Source organism: Acanthopagrus latus, chromosome 24 (genome assembly GCF_904848185.1).
Source record: "Acanthopagrus latus isolate v.2019 chromosome 24, fAcaLat1.1, whole genome shotgun sequence".
Lineage (NCBI taxonomy): Eukaryota > Metazoa > Chordata > Actinopteri > Spariformes > Sparidae > Acanthopagrus > Acanthopagrus latus.
Window position 1 is genome coordinate 10932487 of NC_051062.1, and position 19464 is coordinate 10951950.

Below are 19464 nucleotides of genomic sequence, written 5' to 3' on the forward strand. Positions count from 1 at the left end.
AGTTATCTACAAATGTCTCTTCCTAACTGGAACAACCAGACCCGCTAATTAAAACTGGGATAAAACACTGAATAAAGGAGGAATGAAGTAAGAGCCTCTGCAGCGCTTGTCAGCTTGTTTCTTTGTTAATTTAAGACCCAGACGTCTGATGACGAAAACCCTTCATCCGAAAAGTTAAAACTTGGAGAGGAGAGTCATCGCTATAGGCACGGCTGCTACAAAAAGCACGACGGGTGAAACAGCGAGGTGCGTCTTTGCAGTGGAGCTGTGTGCGCCACAAAATGAAATGTACGACTCTTTAAACCATTTTAATAAGAACGGTTTTGTCGGTAATGCTTTTTTCTTCTGCTAATGTGTTTCAAGAGACAGTAACGGCTGCTTATAAAGTAGCCTGCAGGAAATATTTTTGTGTCCAGCCATCAACTGTTGCTTCAGGGAAACGTTGCATTTCAGACAATATGGAGGTTCCTTCCTGCAACAGTGTAATGAGGTACAGGTCGGTCACACCGCCCTAAAATGGTGGTTAACTTGACCGATTTTGATTCGTTTGAGTTAAATGGGTTAAAAGAACTCTTAATATTTCCAGCCTGACAAGATTAATCCAATTTTAAGATGGTGAATATTAACAAAAATATCGTGAGCTTTAAAAAAAACATCTATTCATATAATCCCTCTGCTACCATCTTATTCTCTCCACTCACACACGTACAAACCACGAAGCTTTTTTTCTGTTGAGGGACATTTCAATAAAAAGATTTTTTGCATCTATGTCCCCTGCATGTAAATGAAGCCGTTGTACATCAGATCAATTTGAATCAGTCAGAAGAAGTACGGATGCAAACTCACTTCTATGTTACATTTGCTCAATTTGCACCCCTCCACGAGGGGGGGAAATGGTTGAATCCATTGGCCTGTGTTGACCCTGTTCTGAGCTGGTAGTTGGCCACTTATCATCCAAATGGGGGGTGAGGGGATAAAAAAGGGGCCCTTTGCCAAGTCCTCCAAAAAAGTTAGCAACTCGTGCAGCACTCTAAACAACAAAACAATGATTGCTCTCTTGTCCGTATTGCCGGTGCTATGAGGCAGCAGTGCCAAGACTCTTGTGGTAAAATTCAAAACAAGTGGGTGTTTGACAAGTAGCGACAAACGCATTAACGCCAAGGTGGGAGAAATGGTAGCTCAGAGGCTGAGTGTTGGTCAGCACATGTTCAAAACCTGTTTTTGTGCCATTTTGCATTCAATCGGTCTGGAACGGTCTTGTAATTCTGGTTGTTTGCGCTCCTCCTTTTCCCCACATACAGTGAAAAACTCTGATGAAATGTGCTCATCTGACAACTCTAAAACCTGTTATCTGCGAATAATCCTAACTACCTGATAATTAGGCTGTCAGCAACACCACAATTGTGTTCCTTCGCTCACAATAACAGAGACATGAAAAGGGTTTGGAGAGTATAGACGGCGTGATAGAGCAGCTTTCAACACAAGTTTTGTTTGTTCATTTGGCCTCGTTGTCGGCCTCCGTGATCGAATCTCAAGTCGGCTCAGTGCGAAGGGTTTCTGATGTACTCCGACCTAAAGAGGCGAGCAAGATCTGTTTTCCAGGTTGAATTTTCTATTTCTCTCTGGTCACAATTTCAGTCGGCCGTTTGCCAGCTCTAATTTTGGTAATGGTTATTAAAGCACTAAAATACAGAGTTTGGTGTCTAGGCTCAGACCTCATCAATGCCAATAAACATGCTTACAAATAGATATTGTGGAGTGACAGGTAAGACATTTTGAAACCTCTAGTCTGAGCTTGTAGATAGATGTTAGAGTTGGAGATGCAGACCGCCAAAGTAGTAGGTTGTGTTTTGGTGGATGATGATCCCTTTGCTAACCGATTAGTCGATCTAAAGAGAATTAGTCGCCAACTTCTGTGATGAGTGAGGAATTGTTTCGGTCATTTTTCAAGCAAAAATGTGAATGTTTGTTGGTATTTGGCAAGACTTCTAACCCAAATTGTCTGGATTTGAGGACCTGGGAAGTCAAGTTGGACCAGAACTATTTACTGAACTGGTTCAATATCCGAACTATCCTTCTTTGTTTCAGATTGTTCTCACTTTTTTAGCTGTTATGCTCAGTAGGATATCCATGAATGGTTTCCCAGCGTGTCTTTCGTAGCAAAAAACTAAGCTCGTGATATTCAGGCTACCATCTTGGCCAAAAAATGGATTAATTTGACTGTGCACTGCCTCAACCTTACCTCAACCCTTCCAGCAGTAACTCCTTCCTCCAAACCCAAATCCTTCATCTCCTCCACTGTTCTGCTCCCTTCCCTCACCTTCAAATCCCTTCATCCGGCCTCCTCCAGCCCCACCCCGAGCCTCATCCCTCCACCCTCCCCCCGGCTCAGCCTCTCTCTGGGCTACAGGCTACTCAGCGGGGGGGGCGGGGCAGGTATCTGCAGTGCAGCGTGCTGCGCCTGGCGCTCGAGGCGGCTCTCCGGGGGTGAAAAGCCGGCAGGGTTCTGATGAGCTCGGGGTGTCATCTCCAGCTTCCACCGGCGCCCGGCAAAATGAAAGGAGAGCAGGGAGAGGAAATGGTGGTGGAGGGGGTTGGTGGTTGAGTGAATAGGCGTGCGTTGTAAATCTTCACAGCGGCAACATGCAACCGTGGAGAAGGGAGGGTGACGAGTGGGTGATGGAGAACGGCAGGCAGGAAGGAAAAGAGAGAGAGAGGGAGAGAGAGAGAGAGAGAGAGAGATGGCAGATTTGCCTCACTCACTTAATGCACTGCTTATGACAGCTAAAGGGGAAAGTGCGCTGGAAATTGGTGAGGAGGAATTACCAGTGTTATACCGCTTGCCATCTTACAAATGAATACCGTTTAGCCTCAGCATATAAATGAGTGGATTTTGCTTGGAGAGGGAAAGAGAACGAAAGGAGAGCGGAGGAATGAGAGACAGAGGAAGTGCAAGCAATCAGTGGCCGGCATGTTTTTTCTGCGGAGGTGTGTGTGTGTGTGTGTGTGTGTGTGTGTGTGTGTGTGTGTGTGTGTGTGTGTTTGTGCCCGAGAAGGTATGTTTGTGTGCCTAACTGCAGGCTCAGTGTGAGGCTCTGCGCCGAGCCAGCCGCCTGAAATTATGCAAGCAAGTAACAATGAGCAAATTGAACCTCCGCACGCTGACACACACACATGCACACACACACACACACACACACACACACACACACACACACAGACACACACATATACGCAGCACAAGGTCAGGCTCAAAGACAAGGGAGTAGGGGCGTTTTAGCAGTGGGTGGGAGCGAAAAACAGATCATGATAAATTGGCTCACATTTTACAAAACGCTGCCCTTAATGCACCTCGGCTAGCCATGCCCCCTAGCCCGGTGCTGGGGCTGCTTTAATAGCAGCAGCTAGCCATTTGTGATATATGAAAACCAGGCTGTGGCACTAATTGTGCAATTACAAAGCGGAAGCAGTGCCGTGTTGTGGCAGCGCGTGGAGGAGAGCGAGACAGTGGAGGAGCGCATTGTGCACCATAATATCCCTCTCTCCCGGTTTCTTTTTATCTTCTACCTTGTGAATCCTCCCTCTAGCTGCCTCCTTCTCCTCCTCCTCCTCCTCCTCTCCATCACCCCTTTTTCCAGAGGTTCTCTGGCCCAACCGAGCGGCGCCCCTGGCATCCCTGTAGTTTATTGAGAGGTAAAGTGAGTGTGCCAGTTTCACTAAACCACAGGGAGCAGAGGAACTGGGAGAGAGGGAGCTCCGGAGCATGTAGTGAAAGTGAGAAAGAGTGTAGCGAGGGGCGAGGAGGGTGGTGCGGGGGGATGGAGAAGGCAGAATTTGTCTTGCGCGTCGATGAAAGGACAATTTATTAGGAGCTGCTCAGGGAGACAGAATATTTTGCCCCAGTGCTTTACGGACTGTCTGGATGAGGAATGGGAGCATATTAGCGCAGTGCCGGGCCCGGGCCTGAGACGGGGGCTGGGGCCGAGGCTGGAGCAGCACCAACCTGGCACAGCACCATCACAGTCTGCTGCAAACACCCCTGGGGGTCGTGGATCAGGGGCACACAGGGGTGGAGGAGGAGGAGGAGGAGGAGGGGGTGGAGGGGAGAAGATGGTGGGACTGTGGAGGAATGATTCCAGATAAATCCACATGAGGTGGTTTTTATTAAAGCTGCTCTGTGACTGTTAACACCTGTTTTTTTTTTTAGAAATTTAAAGTTAAGGTTGAGGATTACATTTACGTCAGATTTCAGGATGAACTACAGAGCATCTTTTCAGCCCAGTGTGTAAGATTTAGGGGCAGAAATGGAATGTGAGGCTCATAATTGTGTTTTTGTTAGTGTATAATCACCTGAAACCCCCGAGTCGTTGTGTCTTTATTAGCTTTAAACAAGCCTTTTATATCTACAGAGGCTCTGCCACGCTGCACCACCATGTTTCTACAGTCAAATCAAACAACATTGGTTATATACATTTTACAAGTACATTTAATATCAGATACTGTCAGACTTTTATCTGTATGGGGGACTTTTTTCAACATGATATCTTTACTTTTAGGACACTTTTTACTTTTCTTTCCTTGCTCCTCACCAAATTGTCTCCCTGATGACATTTCATGCATCAAAGCAGGTGTTGTTGTCCAACCTACAATAGAAGCATTCAACCTTGTTGTCGTTCTAAAGTCGTGCATCATTTCCAAACAAACCACCAAGATGATATTCTGTCATTGTTGGATTTTGCTACGGCAAACTTTCCAACCAGACGAGGGCTTCCTGCCAACACACACACACACACACACACACACACACACACACATACACACACACACACACACTCTGCTCGCGTTGCATCTGGAATTATCTCGCAGGCATACAGTGTGTTTGCTCGCTCCCACGGCGGCGGCGAGATTAAGAAATCCCACACCGGTTCCGTCCAACAGACAGGCGGCAACACAACAGTGGGGGCAGCGCGGCAAACAACACCTGTGCACATCACAGTGGAGAGCTATCCCAGGGTGGAGCTAACATTAGCATGCTGCTGTAAACACGAGCCGAGCAGGTGTCTCAACATCCATTACCAGCGGCCGGCTTTGATTGTGCTGGAGTGAGACGATGTAGAGTCACATGATGAGGAGATTGCGAGGTTTTCTTTGACGAATGCCTTGTGTTGACCTGTGCATTAAGAATTATGGTGGCAATGTCTGTGATGGAATGTAACTAAGTGCATTTACTTCAGTAGTGTATTTAAGTTTAACTTTGAGGGTTAGTTAGTTGGTTACAAGTTACTTTGCAGTTTGCAGATTACATGCTGCATATATAAATAAATAAATAAATTAATGCTTTTTAAAATGAATGATCAAATATATTAAATACAGGAATTCATACAAATGTAAATAAATACAGAAGCAAGTTGAAATATCCATTTATGTTACATTCTGTATTATCAGTATCATTTTTGCTGCATTTAACAGGATCTTAATTTATTAATTGAGCCATTTATTTATTTTGGCACCATCAGTCCTCCATATAGTTTACAGTATAGGTACTTTGTACAACACTGGGTGATGCTGTATTTGTTAACGACCCTGCAGAAGAACATTGGGATACTTTTTGATTCATTCCCACTTTTCTATGTGAATAACAAGCAGGATCCTCACAGTGATGGAGGAGAAACACAGAAGGAGGGAACGCACCGAAGCAGCAAGGTTAAAACTATAATTGTTTTTCCCTTTAAATCTAATTTTGCTCCTGCATGAGAAAAAAAAAAGGGTTGAAAAATACCCAGATGGTCTAAGAGAAGCCGAGCAGCGTTTCCGGTCCCTCGGCGTGCCTCGACACATCTCCGGTGTGCCCGCCGAAGCCCACTTCCTATTTATCTCCCGTCTCGCGGAGCCGCAGCTAGCTAGCACGCGGGCTGGCGTGACCTCGGCTGGGCGCACATTAATTTCAGCTCGCCGTTTCTATGGCATCGATTAATAAAAAGTGACGAGGTTTTCAGCAAACCAACACGCGCTGATAAATGAGGGCCCGCGCCTAATTGCTTGGTAAATTAAGAGCTCACAATAGTGACGACGATGTGTGCTGCTTTTAATATTTAAAAACTCATTAGGTGTGGGGCAACGTCGCGCTTAGTTGGGCAGGTGGCCTTGTATGATCACCTTTAGGTGCTATTAAAAGCGATCATGTGAAATGTCAGGGTGCGTTTTCAAGTCTGATCTGGTCGGAGCTGCTTTAAGGAGTAAAGCTGCAGGCTGATGCTTTTACACACAGAAAACACCTCGACACACACACATATATTCTCTCTTCAACCAGGTAAATGCCTCTGTTCGATCAAAATCTCCTTTTTCAAAAGCAAAAATGGCCGAGAGGGCAGCAAATACAACACAAACATACAAATGCAACTGTAACACACACAATAACTGAACACAATCTCCAGCTAACAACATCACGTCGCGTTAACAAGCTTTAAAAGTTGACTTAAAGGACCAGTTCTTCCAAAAAAAATGAAGATTTGGTCTCCATCTACTCACCCACACATGCTGATGGGAAAGTCTGGTGAAGTTTCTTTGTCCATAAACGATTCTGACACCTCAGGGTTGCAGCATTTTCCTAAGCAACAGAAGTAGACAGGGAATGTTTTAAAATGTAAAAAAAAACAACCACATTAAATGAAATAAAAAACATTCAATGAAACCGGGAAATTAACAGGGATCTCAGGGCTTCTAGAGACCCAGTGTACGATCCTCTCCTAAACCTAACTGGCCACTTGACATCATTAACGATGATCCAACCGTTTGTCAACAAGCTTTTATTTTGAAAGTCTAACCAGACGTAGCATCTGATGCTATGGCGTAGAGCGCCGTCGACGTCAATGAAGCTGGCTGCCTTTTATCAAGCTGCAGGGTAATATGCACAATTGCACAAAATTGCACACAAATATATAAACAGACACTCATCACGCTCACACAGCACAATATGATACACAAGCTGCAATCACACACATGTACACAAACAAAACATCAGGCCTCACACACTCTCATCCAGACAAACACGCACACACACACACAGCTCTCTGTCTGCATGTACAATATGAAATCCTCATGCAATATGTGGAATTACACACTTTCCCTCCAACACACACACACACAGAAATAAACACACTCAACACACAACCCAAATGTCATGCACCATTTGGATTGTGGAGCGCAGAGACGAGCGAGCAACCGGCAAATATTGAAAGTATTTATTTCTTCTCCGCACACGAACGGGACGTAATCCCCCCCCAAATATATTTAGTCGTGTTATGGATTTGTTGTCGCTTAATTTGCATGACAACACGGCACCGTTCAGCGCGGCGGCGGCAATTGCGGCGCCGATATCATCTTTATTATTATTGAGCCATAATGTGGCGCTACGCAGAGGGGGGGAAATTGAGCAAGTTAAGCCTGGAGTAGGAGCAGACACTTGGCTTATGGTGATGGATCGCTTTCAGTAATTTCTCTTTATTATGATTGGCAAAGATCAATATTTTAACAGTTCGGTTACGGCCTTCAGTACAGTGCTTAATATGTATTATTCACGACCTTTATCAGCGTGGAGGGAGGCAGATATATGGAGGGAGGGCTGACATTTTTCAGACTGAGGCAGGGAAGAGGGCCCGCTCTATCTGGGACATGAATGGGACTGTGTAATGCACACAAATGGAAATGGGCTGCATGTGTGTGTGTGTGGGTGTGTGTCGGTGTGTGCGAGCGGCTGCAGGAACACATCCACAGGCCTGAAGACGTATGGTTAAAAGACTGGATCACACAAATTACAGCAAAAAAACCCAGAGCATCTCACCTCCAGCGAGCGTTTTTATTCTAGTATCGTCTACGATGTTGGTGAAAAGGGATTTTCCTTTACAGTTGTTACATTTTCAAGGAGGCTAGTGGAGAAAAAGCGGCAAGGCAAAATGTGTGTTTTTATACATAACGGCTGTGTGATGCATTTTTTTTGTACACCTATTTGTACTCTACGCCCATTAATACTTAATCAAGGGGAACTAATTGGGCTGAATTGACCACGTGCAGTTCATTACATTATAGGCCATGGCAGGAAAACAATAAGAATGTGTACCAGTGATAGAAAGCATCACTGAGAGCAAATCAAGGAATGGTTAAATGAAAATCTGTGATTCACGTGTAAGCATTAAAAGCAAACCAGTGGAAAGCAGGTAATGACTACGGCCCGGCTCGTATCCCTCGATAGTGGAGCGTGTTACTACCGACAAATCCTTGGTGTGCCTCCTCCCTGGCTCAGTTAAACAGCCAATCAAACGACTGCTGATGGAGGAGAAGAATAAAAAAAGTACAGTGCTTTCGTTCTTGTTTTGCAAGAGGACCATCCCGAACAAGTCCAGTAAATTAGAGCACGGGAACAAAACCCGATCTCACAAAAGGTTTGTTTGGAAAAAAATTTTTTATTTCTAAATTGGGTAAACTGGCCCTTTAACGTCCATATTTGCAGAAAAACGTGAGGGAAAACATCACTAACAGAGGTAAGTTGATCCTCCTGTTAATTCTCGCTGGGCAGGTAATTCGGCAGGCTGTAATCCAGCTGCTGTATGAGACATACCTGCAACATAGGTGAACATATGTCGCTATGAAAATATTACACTATCCTGTAGTGATATTCTAGGTCAATCCCACAAAAACAGAGGGAGCAGGGTTCAGGAGCACGTTCACAGCGGGGGGGGGGGGGCGAGCCCACATCAGATAAAAAACGCGTCATACTCGCTGCCGTTTGAGAAGCGCCTGGGATTAAGAGTGGTGACATATTCATATCTGACCGGACTTAAAGCTGCCGCCACGCGGGAGGGTCTGTCGCTATCAAAGCTGCACGAAATCAGCCGGCGAGGGGGAAAGGAGAAGGGAGGGAGATAGGGATAAAGAGATACAGAGGTACAGTTGGAGCAGCAGAGAGGATTTCTTACAAAGCTCCCCTAACCATCTCTCAAAAAGAAGAATCCTTTGTACCCCTCATCCACGCCCGACGCCCTCCCTCACCTCAACTCCCCCCCTTCTCTCCCCTATTTAAGTCCCAGTGTGGAACGAATGGGGAGCGAGCCCTGGAAAAGTTTGTCTCGGGGAAGGCCGGGTCGCTGTGTAGCTGATTATATCAGTTTCAGCGGCGGACTGGTAATAGGCTCCTCTTCGAGCAGCCGCTAACCCCGGCTCTCCCCTGGCAGCCGCCGAGAGTGGAATTAATCAGGCCTACTGGGAGCCTCCTCCATCCCCTCTCCGCAGGCGAGCCACTCCGCAGTCATTTACCAGCCAATCCCACTGTCAACCCACTGTCATTTAGGCCCTTTTCATTACGCCCCCCCCCCCCTTTGCACACACACCTAACTCTTTCCCTCTCGCGTCGGATCTGAAAAAAATGACAAAAATGGAAATGGGTGACAGATTAGCCTAATGCTGGGTACCTTTTATAGACGGCCTATTATGATCACTACCCGCTTTTTTATCAAAAACACAGAGTAGGGCGCCGCAAATCTGCAAAAAAACACTGACCTAATAAGAAATGTTTCTGTATTGCTTCCATATCTCTGCCCTCCTGTAATTAGGAGCTTGTTAATGAGCACGGCGTAGGCCGTTGTCCTAAATGTGACATTAGAAGGCCAACTTTGTTCATCGCCTATAAAAACCCGGGGCCATAACCACCAATTACCGTGGCTAGGTGTCCCTGGGGTGCAGGGCCCTCGTATCAGGCTGGCCTCGCCTGCTAAGCCTGCTTAAGTGACCTATTTTGGGGCTGGGAGGCAGTCTGTAAAACACCTCTAAGGTTAGATTATCCCGTGATGAAATACAAGGCTTCCCCGCCACAAATTACCCACGGATGAAGCGCCACCAGGCCATTCCTACACCCTGCTGATGGTCTGTCTCTCTCTCTCCCTCCCTCCCTCTCTGTCAACAAGGCAGAAAAATATTCATGAGTAAACAAAAGGAGTGATTTGAAAAATGGCTGCAGGAAAGAAGAGATTAATAAAAAGCATGAATAGTGCATTATGGAAGAGCTGAGGAGCCTCGGCATCTCATTGGGGTTAGAGAGAGATTGCATTTGGGGTTTATTAAGAGTGCTGCTCTCGGTCGGAGTCGAGGACCCCTAAAGAGGAAGCGATTGCTCAGGCGTCTGAGTGACAGTGAGCAAGGGACTGAGACGGGTCAGGGCTGGGATAAGTATTAGAGTCCCAGAGTTGGAAGAAAGGTTTCAGCAAGTGTCACATTTTTTGCAGGAAGCTGAGCGTTGATTTTCCAGGAGTTTGACTTGCGTCTCAGTGTCCACACTTCTTTAAATGAGTCCACTTTTCCCTCACAGGTAAAGCAGAAAACGTCCGCCTGGATACCCTCTTTCGGATGCAGTCAGACAACTCCAAAACATTTCAAAACCGGTCCCGTCTCTGCCCCGGCTGTGATGACAGCAAAATGAGGCTGCGCTGCTTTGAGCCAGACAAGAAGCAGACTCTGTGACCGTAGTCAGCGCAGAGCCGGACCCTCCTCGGAGACCAGACCAATTAAGATAAGAGGCAGTTAACAGGAAGTGCTTGTTTGACATCCTGTCACGTTAACGAGGACAACCGTAATTGGACTCGTGTATTTAACGGTAGGCGTAAAATGCTGTTAGTTGTCAGCACTGAGATTTCTGCACTCCATGAAAAAGAGGAATTCCTTTTGATTTCTGTAAACATAAGGGGGTATTTTTTGTGTTGCCTGCTTGGAAATGTCAAGACTTTTAAGACCTGTTTGCACAGAAAATGAGGCACTAAGGACTGTAATAATTAACGACTCACTAATTCAAGGTTGCTCATGCAGTTTTGCCTCTTCTGCTGCCTGCAGTGGCATTCAGGAGACCATTTCTAAAGATTAAAAGAATAACACCGTTCCTTTTTAAAAGACAAATACGTGGGATGGTGAGTGACCCAATCTACAGTCTCAAAGCATCAGTATGTGCGAGTCTAGAACAAAAACATTCTTACAAAGTGGAGATTTCCGGATGCCATCAAAACCCCTGTGCTCATAACTTAAAAACTGATTCCTCGGTGGTGAAACATTTTCTGCCTGTCTGCAAATTTCACCAGCGCCGAGTTCGCAAAAACACAGAGCCTTTAAGTCCGGCGTAACACTAGGCAGGTGCAGGGCTCACGGGGAGCTGCCGTATATGTCGGAGTTCCTGTTTGTTTGGGCTCGGCCCCTCTTTCAAGCCCCGGGAGGAAGTGAGCTGGCTGGGGTTCTGCTCGGGATCAAACCTGGGCCTCGAGCTGGAAAAGAAAGAAAAAAGAAAAAAAAAAAAGCGGCCGGTGTTTATTGTAGCTGCGGCTGCCTGGAAGTGACTGGCAGTGAGCACGCACAGTTTGTCGAAATGAACAGAGGCCAGGGGCATAAAACAGACAACCTCTTCATACAAGGGGAGATGACTGGGACCACACTTGCTGCACCGAGGGAATTACACAAACACGGTATCCATGTCTGCGCTTTAGAGACGGTTATGAATTCCCCTACATATATCCAGAATCTATTAAAAATCCCATTCGGGGGGTTGACTTGGAATTAATTCTCCTGTATAAACTCATGTCAACGTTTGAATGTGCATGAATGAGATAATGACACAGCTTGTGTAAACACCGGCGCTAAATATTTGAAAATGCAAGTCACTCATCAGCGGAATTATAGTGCTGAATTGTGTTTCTCTGCTGGCTTTGCGATAACCAGGACATTCTTTAACCTGAGCACCTCCAATTAGAGGATTGGAGAAAAAGGGGGGTGGGGGTGGGAAGGCGGAGGAGGGGGGTGGTGGTGGCGCTGAACGCTATTGCTTTGACCCGCCCGCTTTACTCGGAGGCGCACTCGAGAGGCAGAGATGTGGCGGCAGGATATCGCAGAGGAAAAACAGGCTCAGCCTCAGATGGCCAGGGGCTGCCTGTGCCTCTCTATCAATGCAAAACAGACTACTTCCTTGGGCAAAGAGGACATTTCACTTTTTATAAGCCTCCCCTTCTTCTTCTTTTTCTTTTTTTTTTTTCCACAATAATTTTGAAAGCAGAGGGGAGGCAGGGAGGAGAGTAAAACACAGAGAGAAGACACAGACAGGGGCGGAAAAGAGAGGAAAAAAGAAGGTCCAGATGAAAAGCATCTTTAGGATGCCGGAAACATCTGGTTTCATATTCGGAGTCCCCCCGAAAGGAAATTGCAAATAGACAAAACTCTTATGTTTTGATTTATTTTATTATTTGATGGCCAGGCGATGCCAGCCGCTCAGCAGAGGGCCCCTGCTCGTAAAATACAGGAGCCAAAGCTACGTGACGGAGCATTAGGGATGTCTCCTTACTGTCCCCGGACTGATTGATACCACCTCCAATAACATCCACAACCGCTGTGTTCTGTTCTAAATTACACAAAACTGAAGGCCTGTTGTTAATTGGATGAATGGACGCAGGAGAGGGGAGGGAGGGAGGGAGGGAGCCTCAGAGGAGAGAGAGGAGGATGAAGGGAGAAGGAAAGGAGATAAAGATTTGGGAAGAGACAGATACAGATGTTGGGTTGGGGTTCGTTAAGGTCCCGTCGGTTTATTTGACCCTCTTCTTTCGCTTGTTTAAGTCGTTCCAGGTTTAAAAAGGGTTCCTTTTCTCTTTAAAAATTAAGACATTAGGAGCTGAAATTTGAAGGTTTCATGTTTAGTCAGCTGATGAAAATGGGCTTTGGCCACAAGCGATTTCCATTTCCAACGACCATGATACATAACACATGAGAAGGAAGTTGTGTTTTCTTATCTTTTTTGTGTTCTGGGATGAGTATTTGGAAAATATGTGAGAGCAAAATTGGAAGAACCGCCATGCTCCCTATTCGTAATTACAAACTTCTGGGCTTCTTACCGAATTTTGGGTGCACTGAAACGTTGCTTTGATTGCCTCATCTCCCTAAAATACAGCAGCAACAAGTCGGCGCTGTCCAGCTGATCGACTGTAGTCGGAAAACCAGCACCAGCGGCAAGGAAGGAAGGAACACGTGGTGGTGATATCTTGACCCTCACAGCTATCCATTGTGGAGGTACATTATGTTCGCTGCCAAAAACCTCTGCTGGAGCTCCTAATATAGTGCTGAGGCGGAGGATAACCTATGAACTGGCCTCCAACCAAGAACACAAGTAGGTGGATTTTTGTCCGAAGAGCACTCAGGTCAAAATCCAAGAGTTATCCACGCAATGCATGAGATGAAGCTTTTCTTTTCTTTAAAAAAAAAAAAAACCCTATATGCTGCAACTTATTTTGGCAGACAGAAAAAAAAAGGCAGCACGGATCATGAAAATTCATCAGTTTAAGAATAGCACGCTGAAGAGAAAGCTGTCAAGATGAAGATCGTCTGTGAAAACAACACAGATGTGACGCCTTGTGCAAAAAAAAGGTAAACGTCTCATAACGTAAAACAAAAAAAAAAAAAAAAACGTGTTTGCCCTTTTCCTTCCGAACTGACTCGTATAAACATTTACTAAATTATTGTCGAGTTCTGGCAACTGAAAGCACTCGAGGTGAAGGTTAGAGAAAGAACAAAGTTGTCTTTGTTTGAAGATATGACAAAACTGGATGGGCCGGGAATATGAGGGATCATCATCTGCGTTTATTTCGCGTTGTTCGAGTCGTACCAACCAGTCGGCAAGCACACAGTGGTGGCAGAGGCGACCATGCATGACGCCACCTGCTCATCAGGAGTGGTAACCATTCACACGGCGGTGGAAGGAGCAGATTGGAGTTCAGTATCTTGCCCGAGAACACTTTGACATGTAAATTGTTCGATGACCACTTTACCTCCTGAGGCACAGCCGCCGCTCAAAGATTGAGCTGGAGGAGGAGATTTGAGGAGGGTGAAAATCACCCAAACTGAACGCCTTTGGGAGATTTTCGGACTGACATGTTCCCCACCACCATCTTCAAAACACCAAATGAGGGGATATATTTTGTGACAAGGGTGCTCATCCCTCTCTTGGAGAATCAATGCCAAGGAGAACTGACGCTGTTCTGACAGCATGTGGGAGTCTAACGCCTTAAGAATACCACTTTTACATTGAGGAAAAACCCTTTAACACCAGCTAACTTTGACTTTTGTCTTCAACAGGAAAAGGTACAATCGGCAAATCACTCCAGGGTGAAATGATTCTGAAGAACCTCAAATCTGCTGTGATTGGAACATGACACCTGGGTGGGCAGGCAATTCTTTTTCTGCCTCTTATCACTTGTTTTATCTGCAGATCTGCCCTGATTTTGGTGTAATAATTAAGGTTGTACTTTTCCTTTAGTATCCATCTGTGTGATGTTCAAAAGATCACCAATGCTGTTGTTCTCTGGTGAGTACATCCCCAATCTTACATGCAGAGCAAACATGACTGGACTGATTTTATCACACCCTAAATAACATCCCCAAGCATATCCGTCAATTCGTAATGTCAACCAAGAGCAGGAAACACCACATCTGCTGTTCAGAACATGCACTGGACTTCTGTTTAATTGTTTGTTCACTTGTCAGTCTGGTTTGTAACGCCATTTTCTAAAAGACAAACTCGTGCTACTGGTGTCATATTCAATCAACTGAGCTACACGACCCCCCCGGTGATCGACGCTGGGTGACTGGTTTTATTCACAGTACATGCATCTCCGGCATGGTTGACAAAGCCGAAGCTCTCGGTGATACTCCCGTGCTACAAACCATAAAGAATGCATGTTCGTGCAAATGCTTCCTGAGCCAACAGATGGGAGGAGGTGAGCTGTGGTCGTCCTCCAGGCCATTCTCGCCTGCCTTCCCGCTCTGGAAAGGAAAGATTTACAGCGGCAGCCTTGGAAAAAAGCAGCCCGCAACATCTGGATACGCGTGACACGGAGGCACGGGTGTCGGTGACAGTGGCTAATTTAAAGGCAGTAAAAGTGTTAGCGGCGACCTGCGGAAGAGTGATGGACAGCTGGATTTCCCTGGTTGACCGGGGTGTGAAGACATTGTGGAACAGGAAATAAGGCCCGCAACAGGCTGGAGGTCTCGCCGGGCCAGACGATTCCCCCCAGCTTTCAGATTCATTAGCCTGGAGAACGAGCCGGAGGAGAAAAAGGAGAGAGTGAGAGGGGAGATGAGACAAAGGAAAAGATGAAACAAGACAGGCAGTGAAAGGGAGAGGAGAGTGATTGAGAGAGAGAGGGAGAGGATCAATCAGGAGGCACAACAATAATGGGGGGGTGACACCCCAATCACAGAGAAAATCTCACTGTAATTCTGTTTGCTTGCCTCACAATGTGAGCGTAATTGCCACGATCATTTACGGGCGACGACAAATCTAGCCCCGGATTATTGTTTTCCTCTGACTGATATGAACTATTCCATTTGTTCCGGCGTCTACAGAGCGCTGTGTGTTTCCTGCACAACGCCACGTCTCCCTCTGCCTCGGCGGAATTCATTATCACACGACCCCTTTAGAGGAGTCAAAAGACAGCTTGTCGCAGCGACCGGTCTTCGTCACAAATCCGTGAATCTAGGATAACACGCACACACACACACAAAAAAAAAATCCCATTTTTTGGCGTACCTGTCCTGAGAGCATGCATATGCATGAGCCCATATGGATGGTGGGAGGAGAGGTAGGCGACTCAATCCCTGTAGTCGAAAACTAAATAGCGAGCTTGACCCATTTTATCTCAGAAATCCATTCACGGTAAAGAGACGAGTTGTTTTTTTAGCCACAAGTGTGTGTGTGTGTGTGTGTGTGTGTGTGTGTGTGTGTGTGTGTGTTTTGGACCCTCCCAAAACACACACTCGTTTGTTTTCAGCCAAGAAGGGTAATGAGACGGCCCGCTTCGGCAATAAGTTTAATGTCACAAAGAGAGGTCTTTTTTGTGGGTGTTTTTTTTCTTTCGGGGAGTTAATTGCTGAAGAGAATTAATTAAAAAATGTTGACTTGAGAATTTGTACATTGATTACTGTAAATATTCTCCAGAGTTTTGCTCTTCTAATTGAGGAGCATTCTGCCTGGTGCATCTTATTACGTGGGCTACTGTATTCGCTGCAGCACATCCGTGCCAGCATTGATTTTTTTTTTTTTTTTGGGTTTGCTTTTGCTTTGATGAAGTGAATTATACTCAGATCGCCAAAGTATCTCAAGTTGAAATTAATGAATGAAAGTGATGTATTAGATTGGCAAGTATGTCCACATACCGTAGGTGTAAACTTTGGAAATAGTGTAACAACTTCTTTTTTATCCAGTTTCGACTTGACAATGCTCCTTTAGACGACGAAGAAACAATTTTCCGACCAAGTTTGGTGTGGAAGACCTTGCAGACTTGACTTCAACCAAGTCAAAAATGTTTGAAATAAAATGCCAGCCTCAAGCCAAAACTTAAGATCAGTAGCTAACGCTCTCGATGCAGCCAGGTTCAAGAAAGTCCCAGAAAGACTTCCTAAAAGAGTCGAGGCTGTGATAGCTGCAGGTTAGTAGTTAGATTTTGGAATGAGATGTCCGTGGTTGGGGTCAGGGTTAGGGTTGAGGGTTGCGGTGTCATCTTTTTAGCAAAGTAGAGCAAATAAAGACAGAGCAAAAGACTTCCTGGCTCGTATTCTGTCCGTTGCCACATTAGTTCCACTGGCATTAAGCCTCCCTCTGAACCCTGTAATCAGACTGATGCACAGTTTAACCCTTCGACTGCATCCCAGCGCGCCCTGTCCAAGTTAACCTTCGAACATCTCACACAGTAAGGGGGGAGACGGAAAGATAGACAGGCAGACAGGTGGAAGACTGAGGCCTTGTAATGAAACATGACTGGTGAAGGGTGAACAGTCAGGCAAAGGTGCACCAGCTAGCACCCCACCACCACCACCACCACCACCCTCCACCATCTCAGAGCCAGAGAGATGAAAGAGGAGCAGAGATAGAAAGAGAGGGGGGAGACTGGAGGAAGGGAAGGAGCTGCATATGTTGACTTGAAATAAAAAGGACAGGAACAAAGCAGCACAGTGGATCCACTGCTTCCTACCTGGGAGGAAGAAGAGACAGATGGAGGGAGAGGAAGTGGGTTGAAAGGTAAGAAATGGAGGGACAATGGAAGGGGAAGAACTGGTGAGAAGGACTGTTTGGGTCAGGGTTAGTCTTTCAAGTCTCTGTGTTAAAGATGCTAAGGAGGAGTCCCAAATGGAAGAGGAGTATAAACCTGCAACCCAGGAGTGGAGGGGGAAGATACTACAATGAATAGTAGAACAAAAGTACAGTCCACAAATGGCCCAGAGCTGGTGGCCAGAACTCATGACATCGGCCTGGGTTTGTAAATCACTCAGCAATTAACAAATCAACTACTACTTAGACCTGATCCAAAATACTGGGACCTGAACAGATCATGGTAGACTGGCAAACAACACTGGCAGCACAGTGATGTTATACTAATAAATGAGCAGAAAGGCTTGAACACAACAACAATACATGTCCTAAAAAAGATCAATATAAAATCCACCTGATATACTTTTGTTCTCTTACAATGATTATGATCCAAAGTCTGGATTCATTTGATTAAGAGTGTTTGTTGGAGCTTGTAGCCCGGCGCATTTCTCGAGTTAGTAACCAAGAGGATGTGAAAAGACCTTAGAGGTCCAATTTGTAGGAGAGTTGATTGTTGGGTCTCATTCTGAACTTGTCAGATACAGATGCTTTGGGTTGGTGGCCCAATCTACCAACCCAAAACGTTTGGAATTCAAGATGTGAGTGTAAAACTTTGGAGCATGACTTGAATTTCACCGTTTCCTCTTCCTTTTCAAAAATGTGATACACTGCAACTTCCCTCTACCTCTGCACCCCCCCTCCTCTTTTTCCTTTCTTGATTTTTTTCCACCTTCCCTCTCCCACCTCACCCCTCCCTCCCTTCCTCTCTCCTCATCCGACTTGGGAGCGTATCTACCTACCCAGGCAGCAGTGCTGGAGGGGTCCCCCAGGGCTGGAGTCCTTTTGCTCCCGGCTGTTTGATGTTGAGCCGGTGCGGATGAACCTCAGCCCCCGCCCAGAGTTCGCTCCCCATCATCAAACATCCCGGCTGGGTGCCGGGCCAAGGCTGTGGCCCTAATCAAACGCAGTGCCTCCACGGACCCCCTCGTACACTCCAAATGGGAGAGAAAGACTAATTATCGAAGCAACCTTCAGAATCACTCAGCAGCATCTAACATTGACACAAACTCCTGCCTCTTACCATTTAGGTTATGTGTGTGTTTGTGTGCCGACGCTGGAGGAGAGAGATTGAGGGAAAACAAAAAAAAAAAACTGTTGTCATTTAAGTTTGGAAGCTTATTCATGTTTTAGCTCCAAAATGTAAAAAAAAAAAAAAAAGTATCAATTTATACATTTCATGTTATGGGAAGCTGGATGTTGTTGTAAAGAAATAGCGCCAAAAATAGGGGGAAAAAATGTCAAGAAGAAGAGGACGGCAGAGAGAGAGAGAGAGAGAGAAGCCGAGCCCGTCCTTGGAGAGAAGGCGAGCGCTCGATTTTCTGTTTGCTGCCATTTGTCTTGTGCTGCTAAGAGAGATCAACAGTCCTCGGCACACAGATCAATATTCTCTTAACCCGCACCTAATCTGGCGAGAGTTTCCTCCAATTTCACCTTCCCCGGCCGCCTCCTCCTCGCCCCGCTCCACTTTTTATTTTCCCTCTCCTCTCGTTTTCAGCCATTTTTCACGCTCCCGGTCCGAGCATGTGACATAGAAGGGAATGATGTTTCCTGACGCGAACAGAGAGAGTGTGTATGTGTGTGTGTGCGTGGAAGCAGGAAGGGTGATGGATACGATGTGCTGGCGGGACGGCGGAGCTGCCGTCAGGGGCCCCCTGACGCCGGCGAGATAGACTAGCTGCCTAATCGGCCGCATGACATCGCAAATTCAGCTTCTGCCTCCCTCCCTCCCTCCCTCACACCTCACACCCTCCTCACAGAGCATTCCTCACCCCCTTATCGTATCTTCTTGCCAACTCCCAGTGCACCGTTCAAGCTGTTGTCAGAGTTGTCCTGTCGACTAAATGGAGCGCTGTCATTGTGTCCCCTCGCTGTGACGGTTATGGGGAGAGAGGAGTGGGAAGTGTGTGTATAGGTGTGCGTTTGTGCTGGTGTTTACTTTGTGTTTACTGTATCTATGTGTGTGTGTGTCTGTGTGTTGGCACCTGCAGCCCTACTTTTAGAGGAAAAATTGTGCTTTAGCGGGTTATTTCAGTCATTAATGATTTGTTTGATACATTTAGAGCTCGATCTGTTATTTATTTTTTATCAAATTCATCAGAATATCACATTACGGTCCAGGCAGGCATGAAAATGTTCAGAAATTAACATGTACTGTAAATGCCACTAAAATCCAATTTCTACACCTAATAAACACGTCAAACCATCAATATTATCCAGATTCAGTTGCATTTGGGATGTTAGTCCACTCG

General features: G+C 46.0%; 1 long non-coding RNA gene across 4 annotated transcripts in view; it reads right to left on the reverse strand.

Annotated features, from left to right (window-relative positions):
- LOC119015657 overlaps nt 1-19464 on the reverse strand; it is a 187797-nt gene that overhangs the window by 83633 nt on the left and 84700 nt on the right. For all 4 annotated transcript variants that reach the window (XR_005073425.1, XR_005073427.1, XR_005073426.1 and 1 more), the window contains one exon: nt 6529-6607. This is a non-coding gene — a long non-coding RNA (uncharacterized LOC119015657). The remainder of the gene's footprint in view (nt 1-6528; nt 6608-19464) is intronic.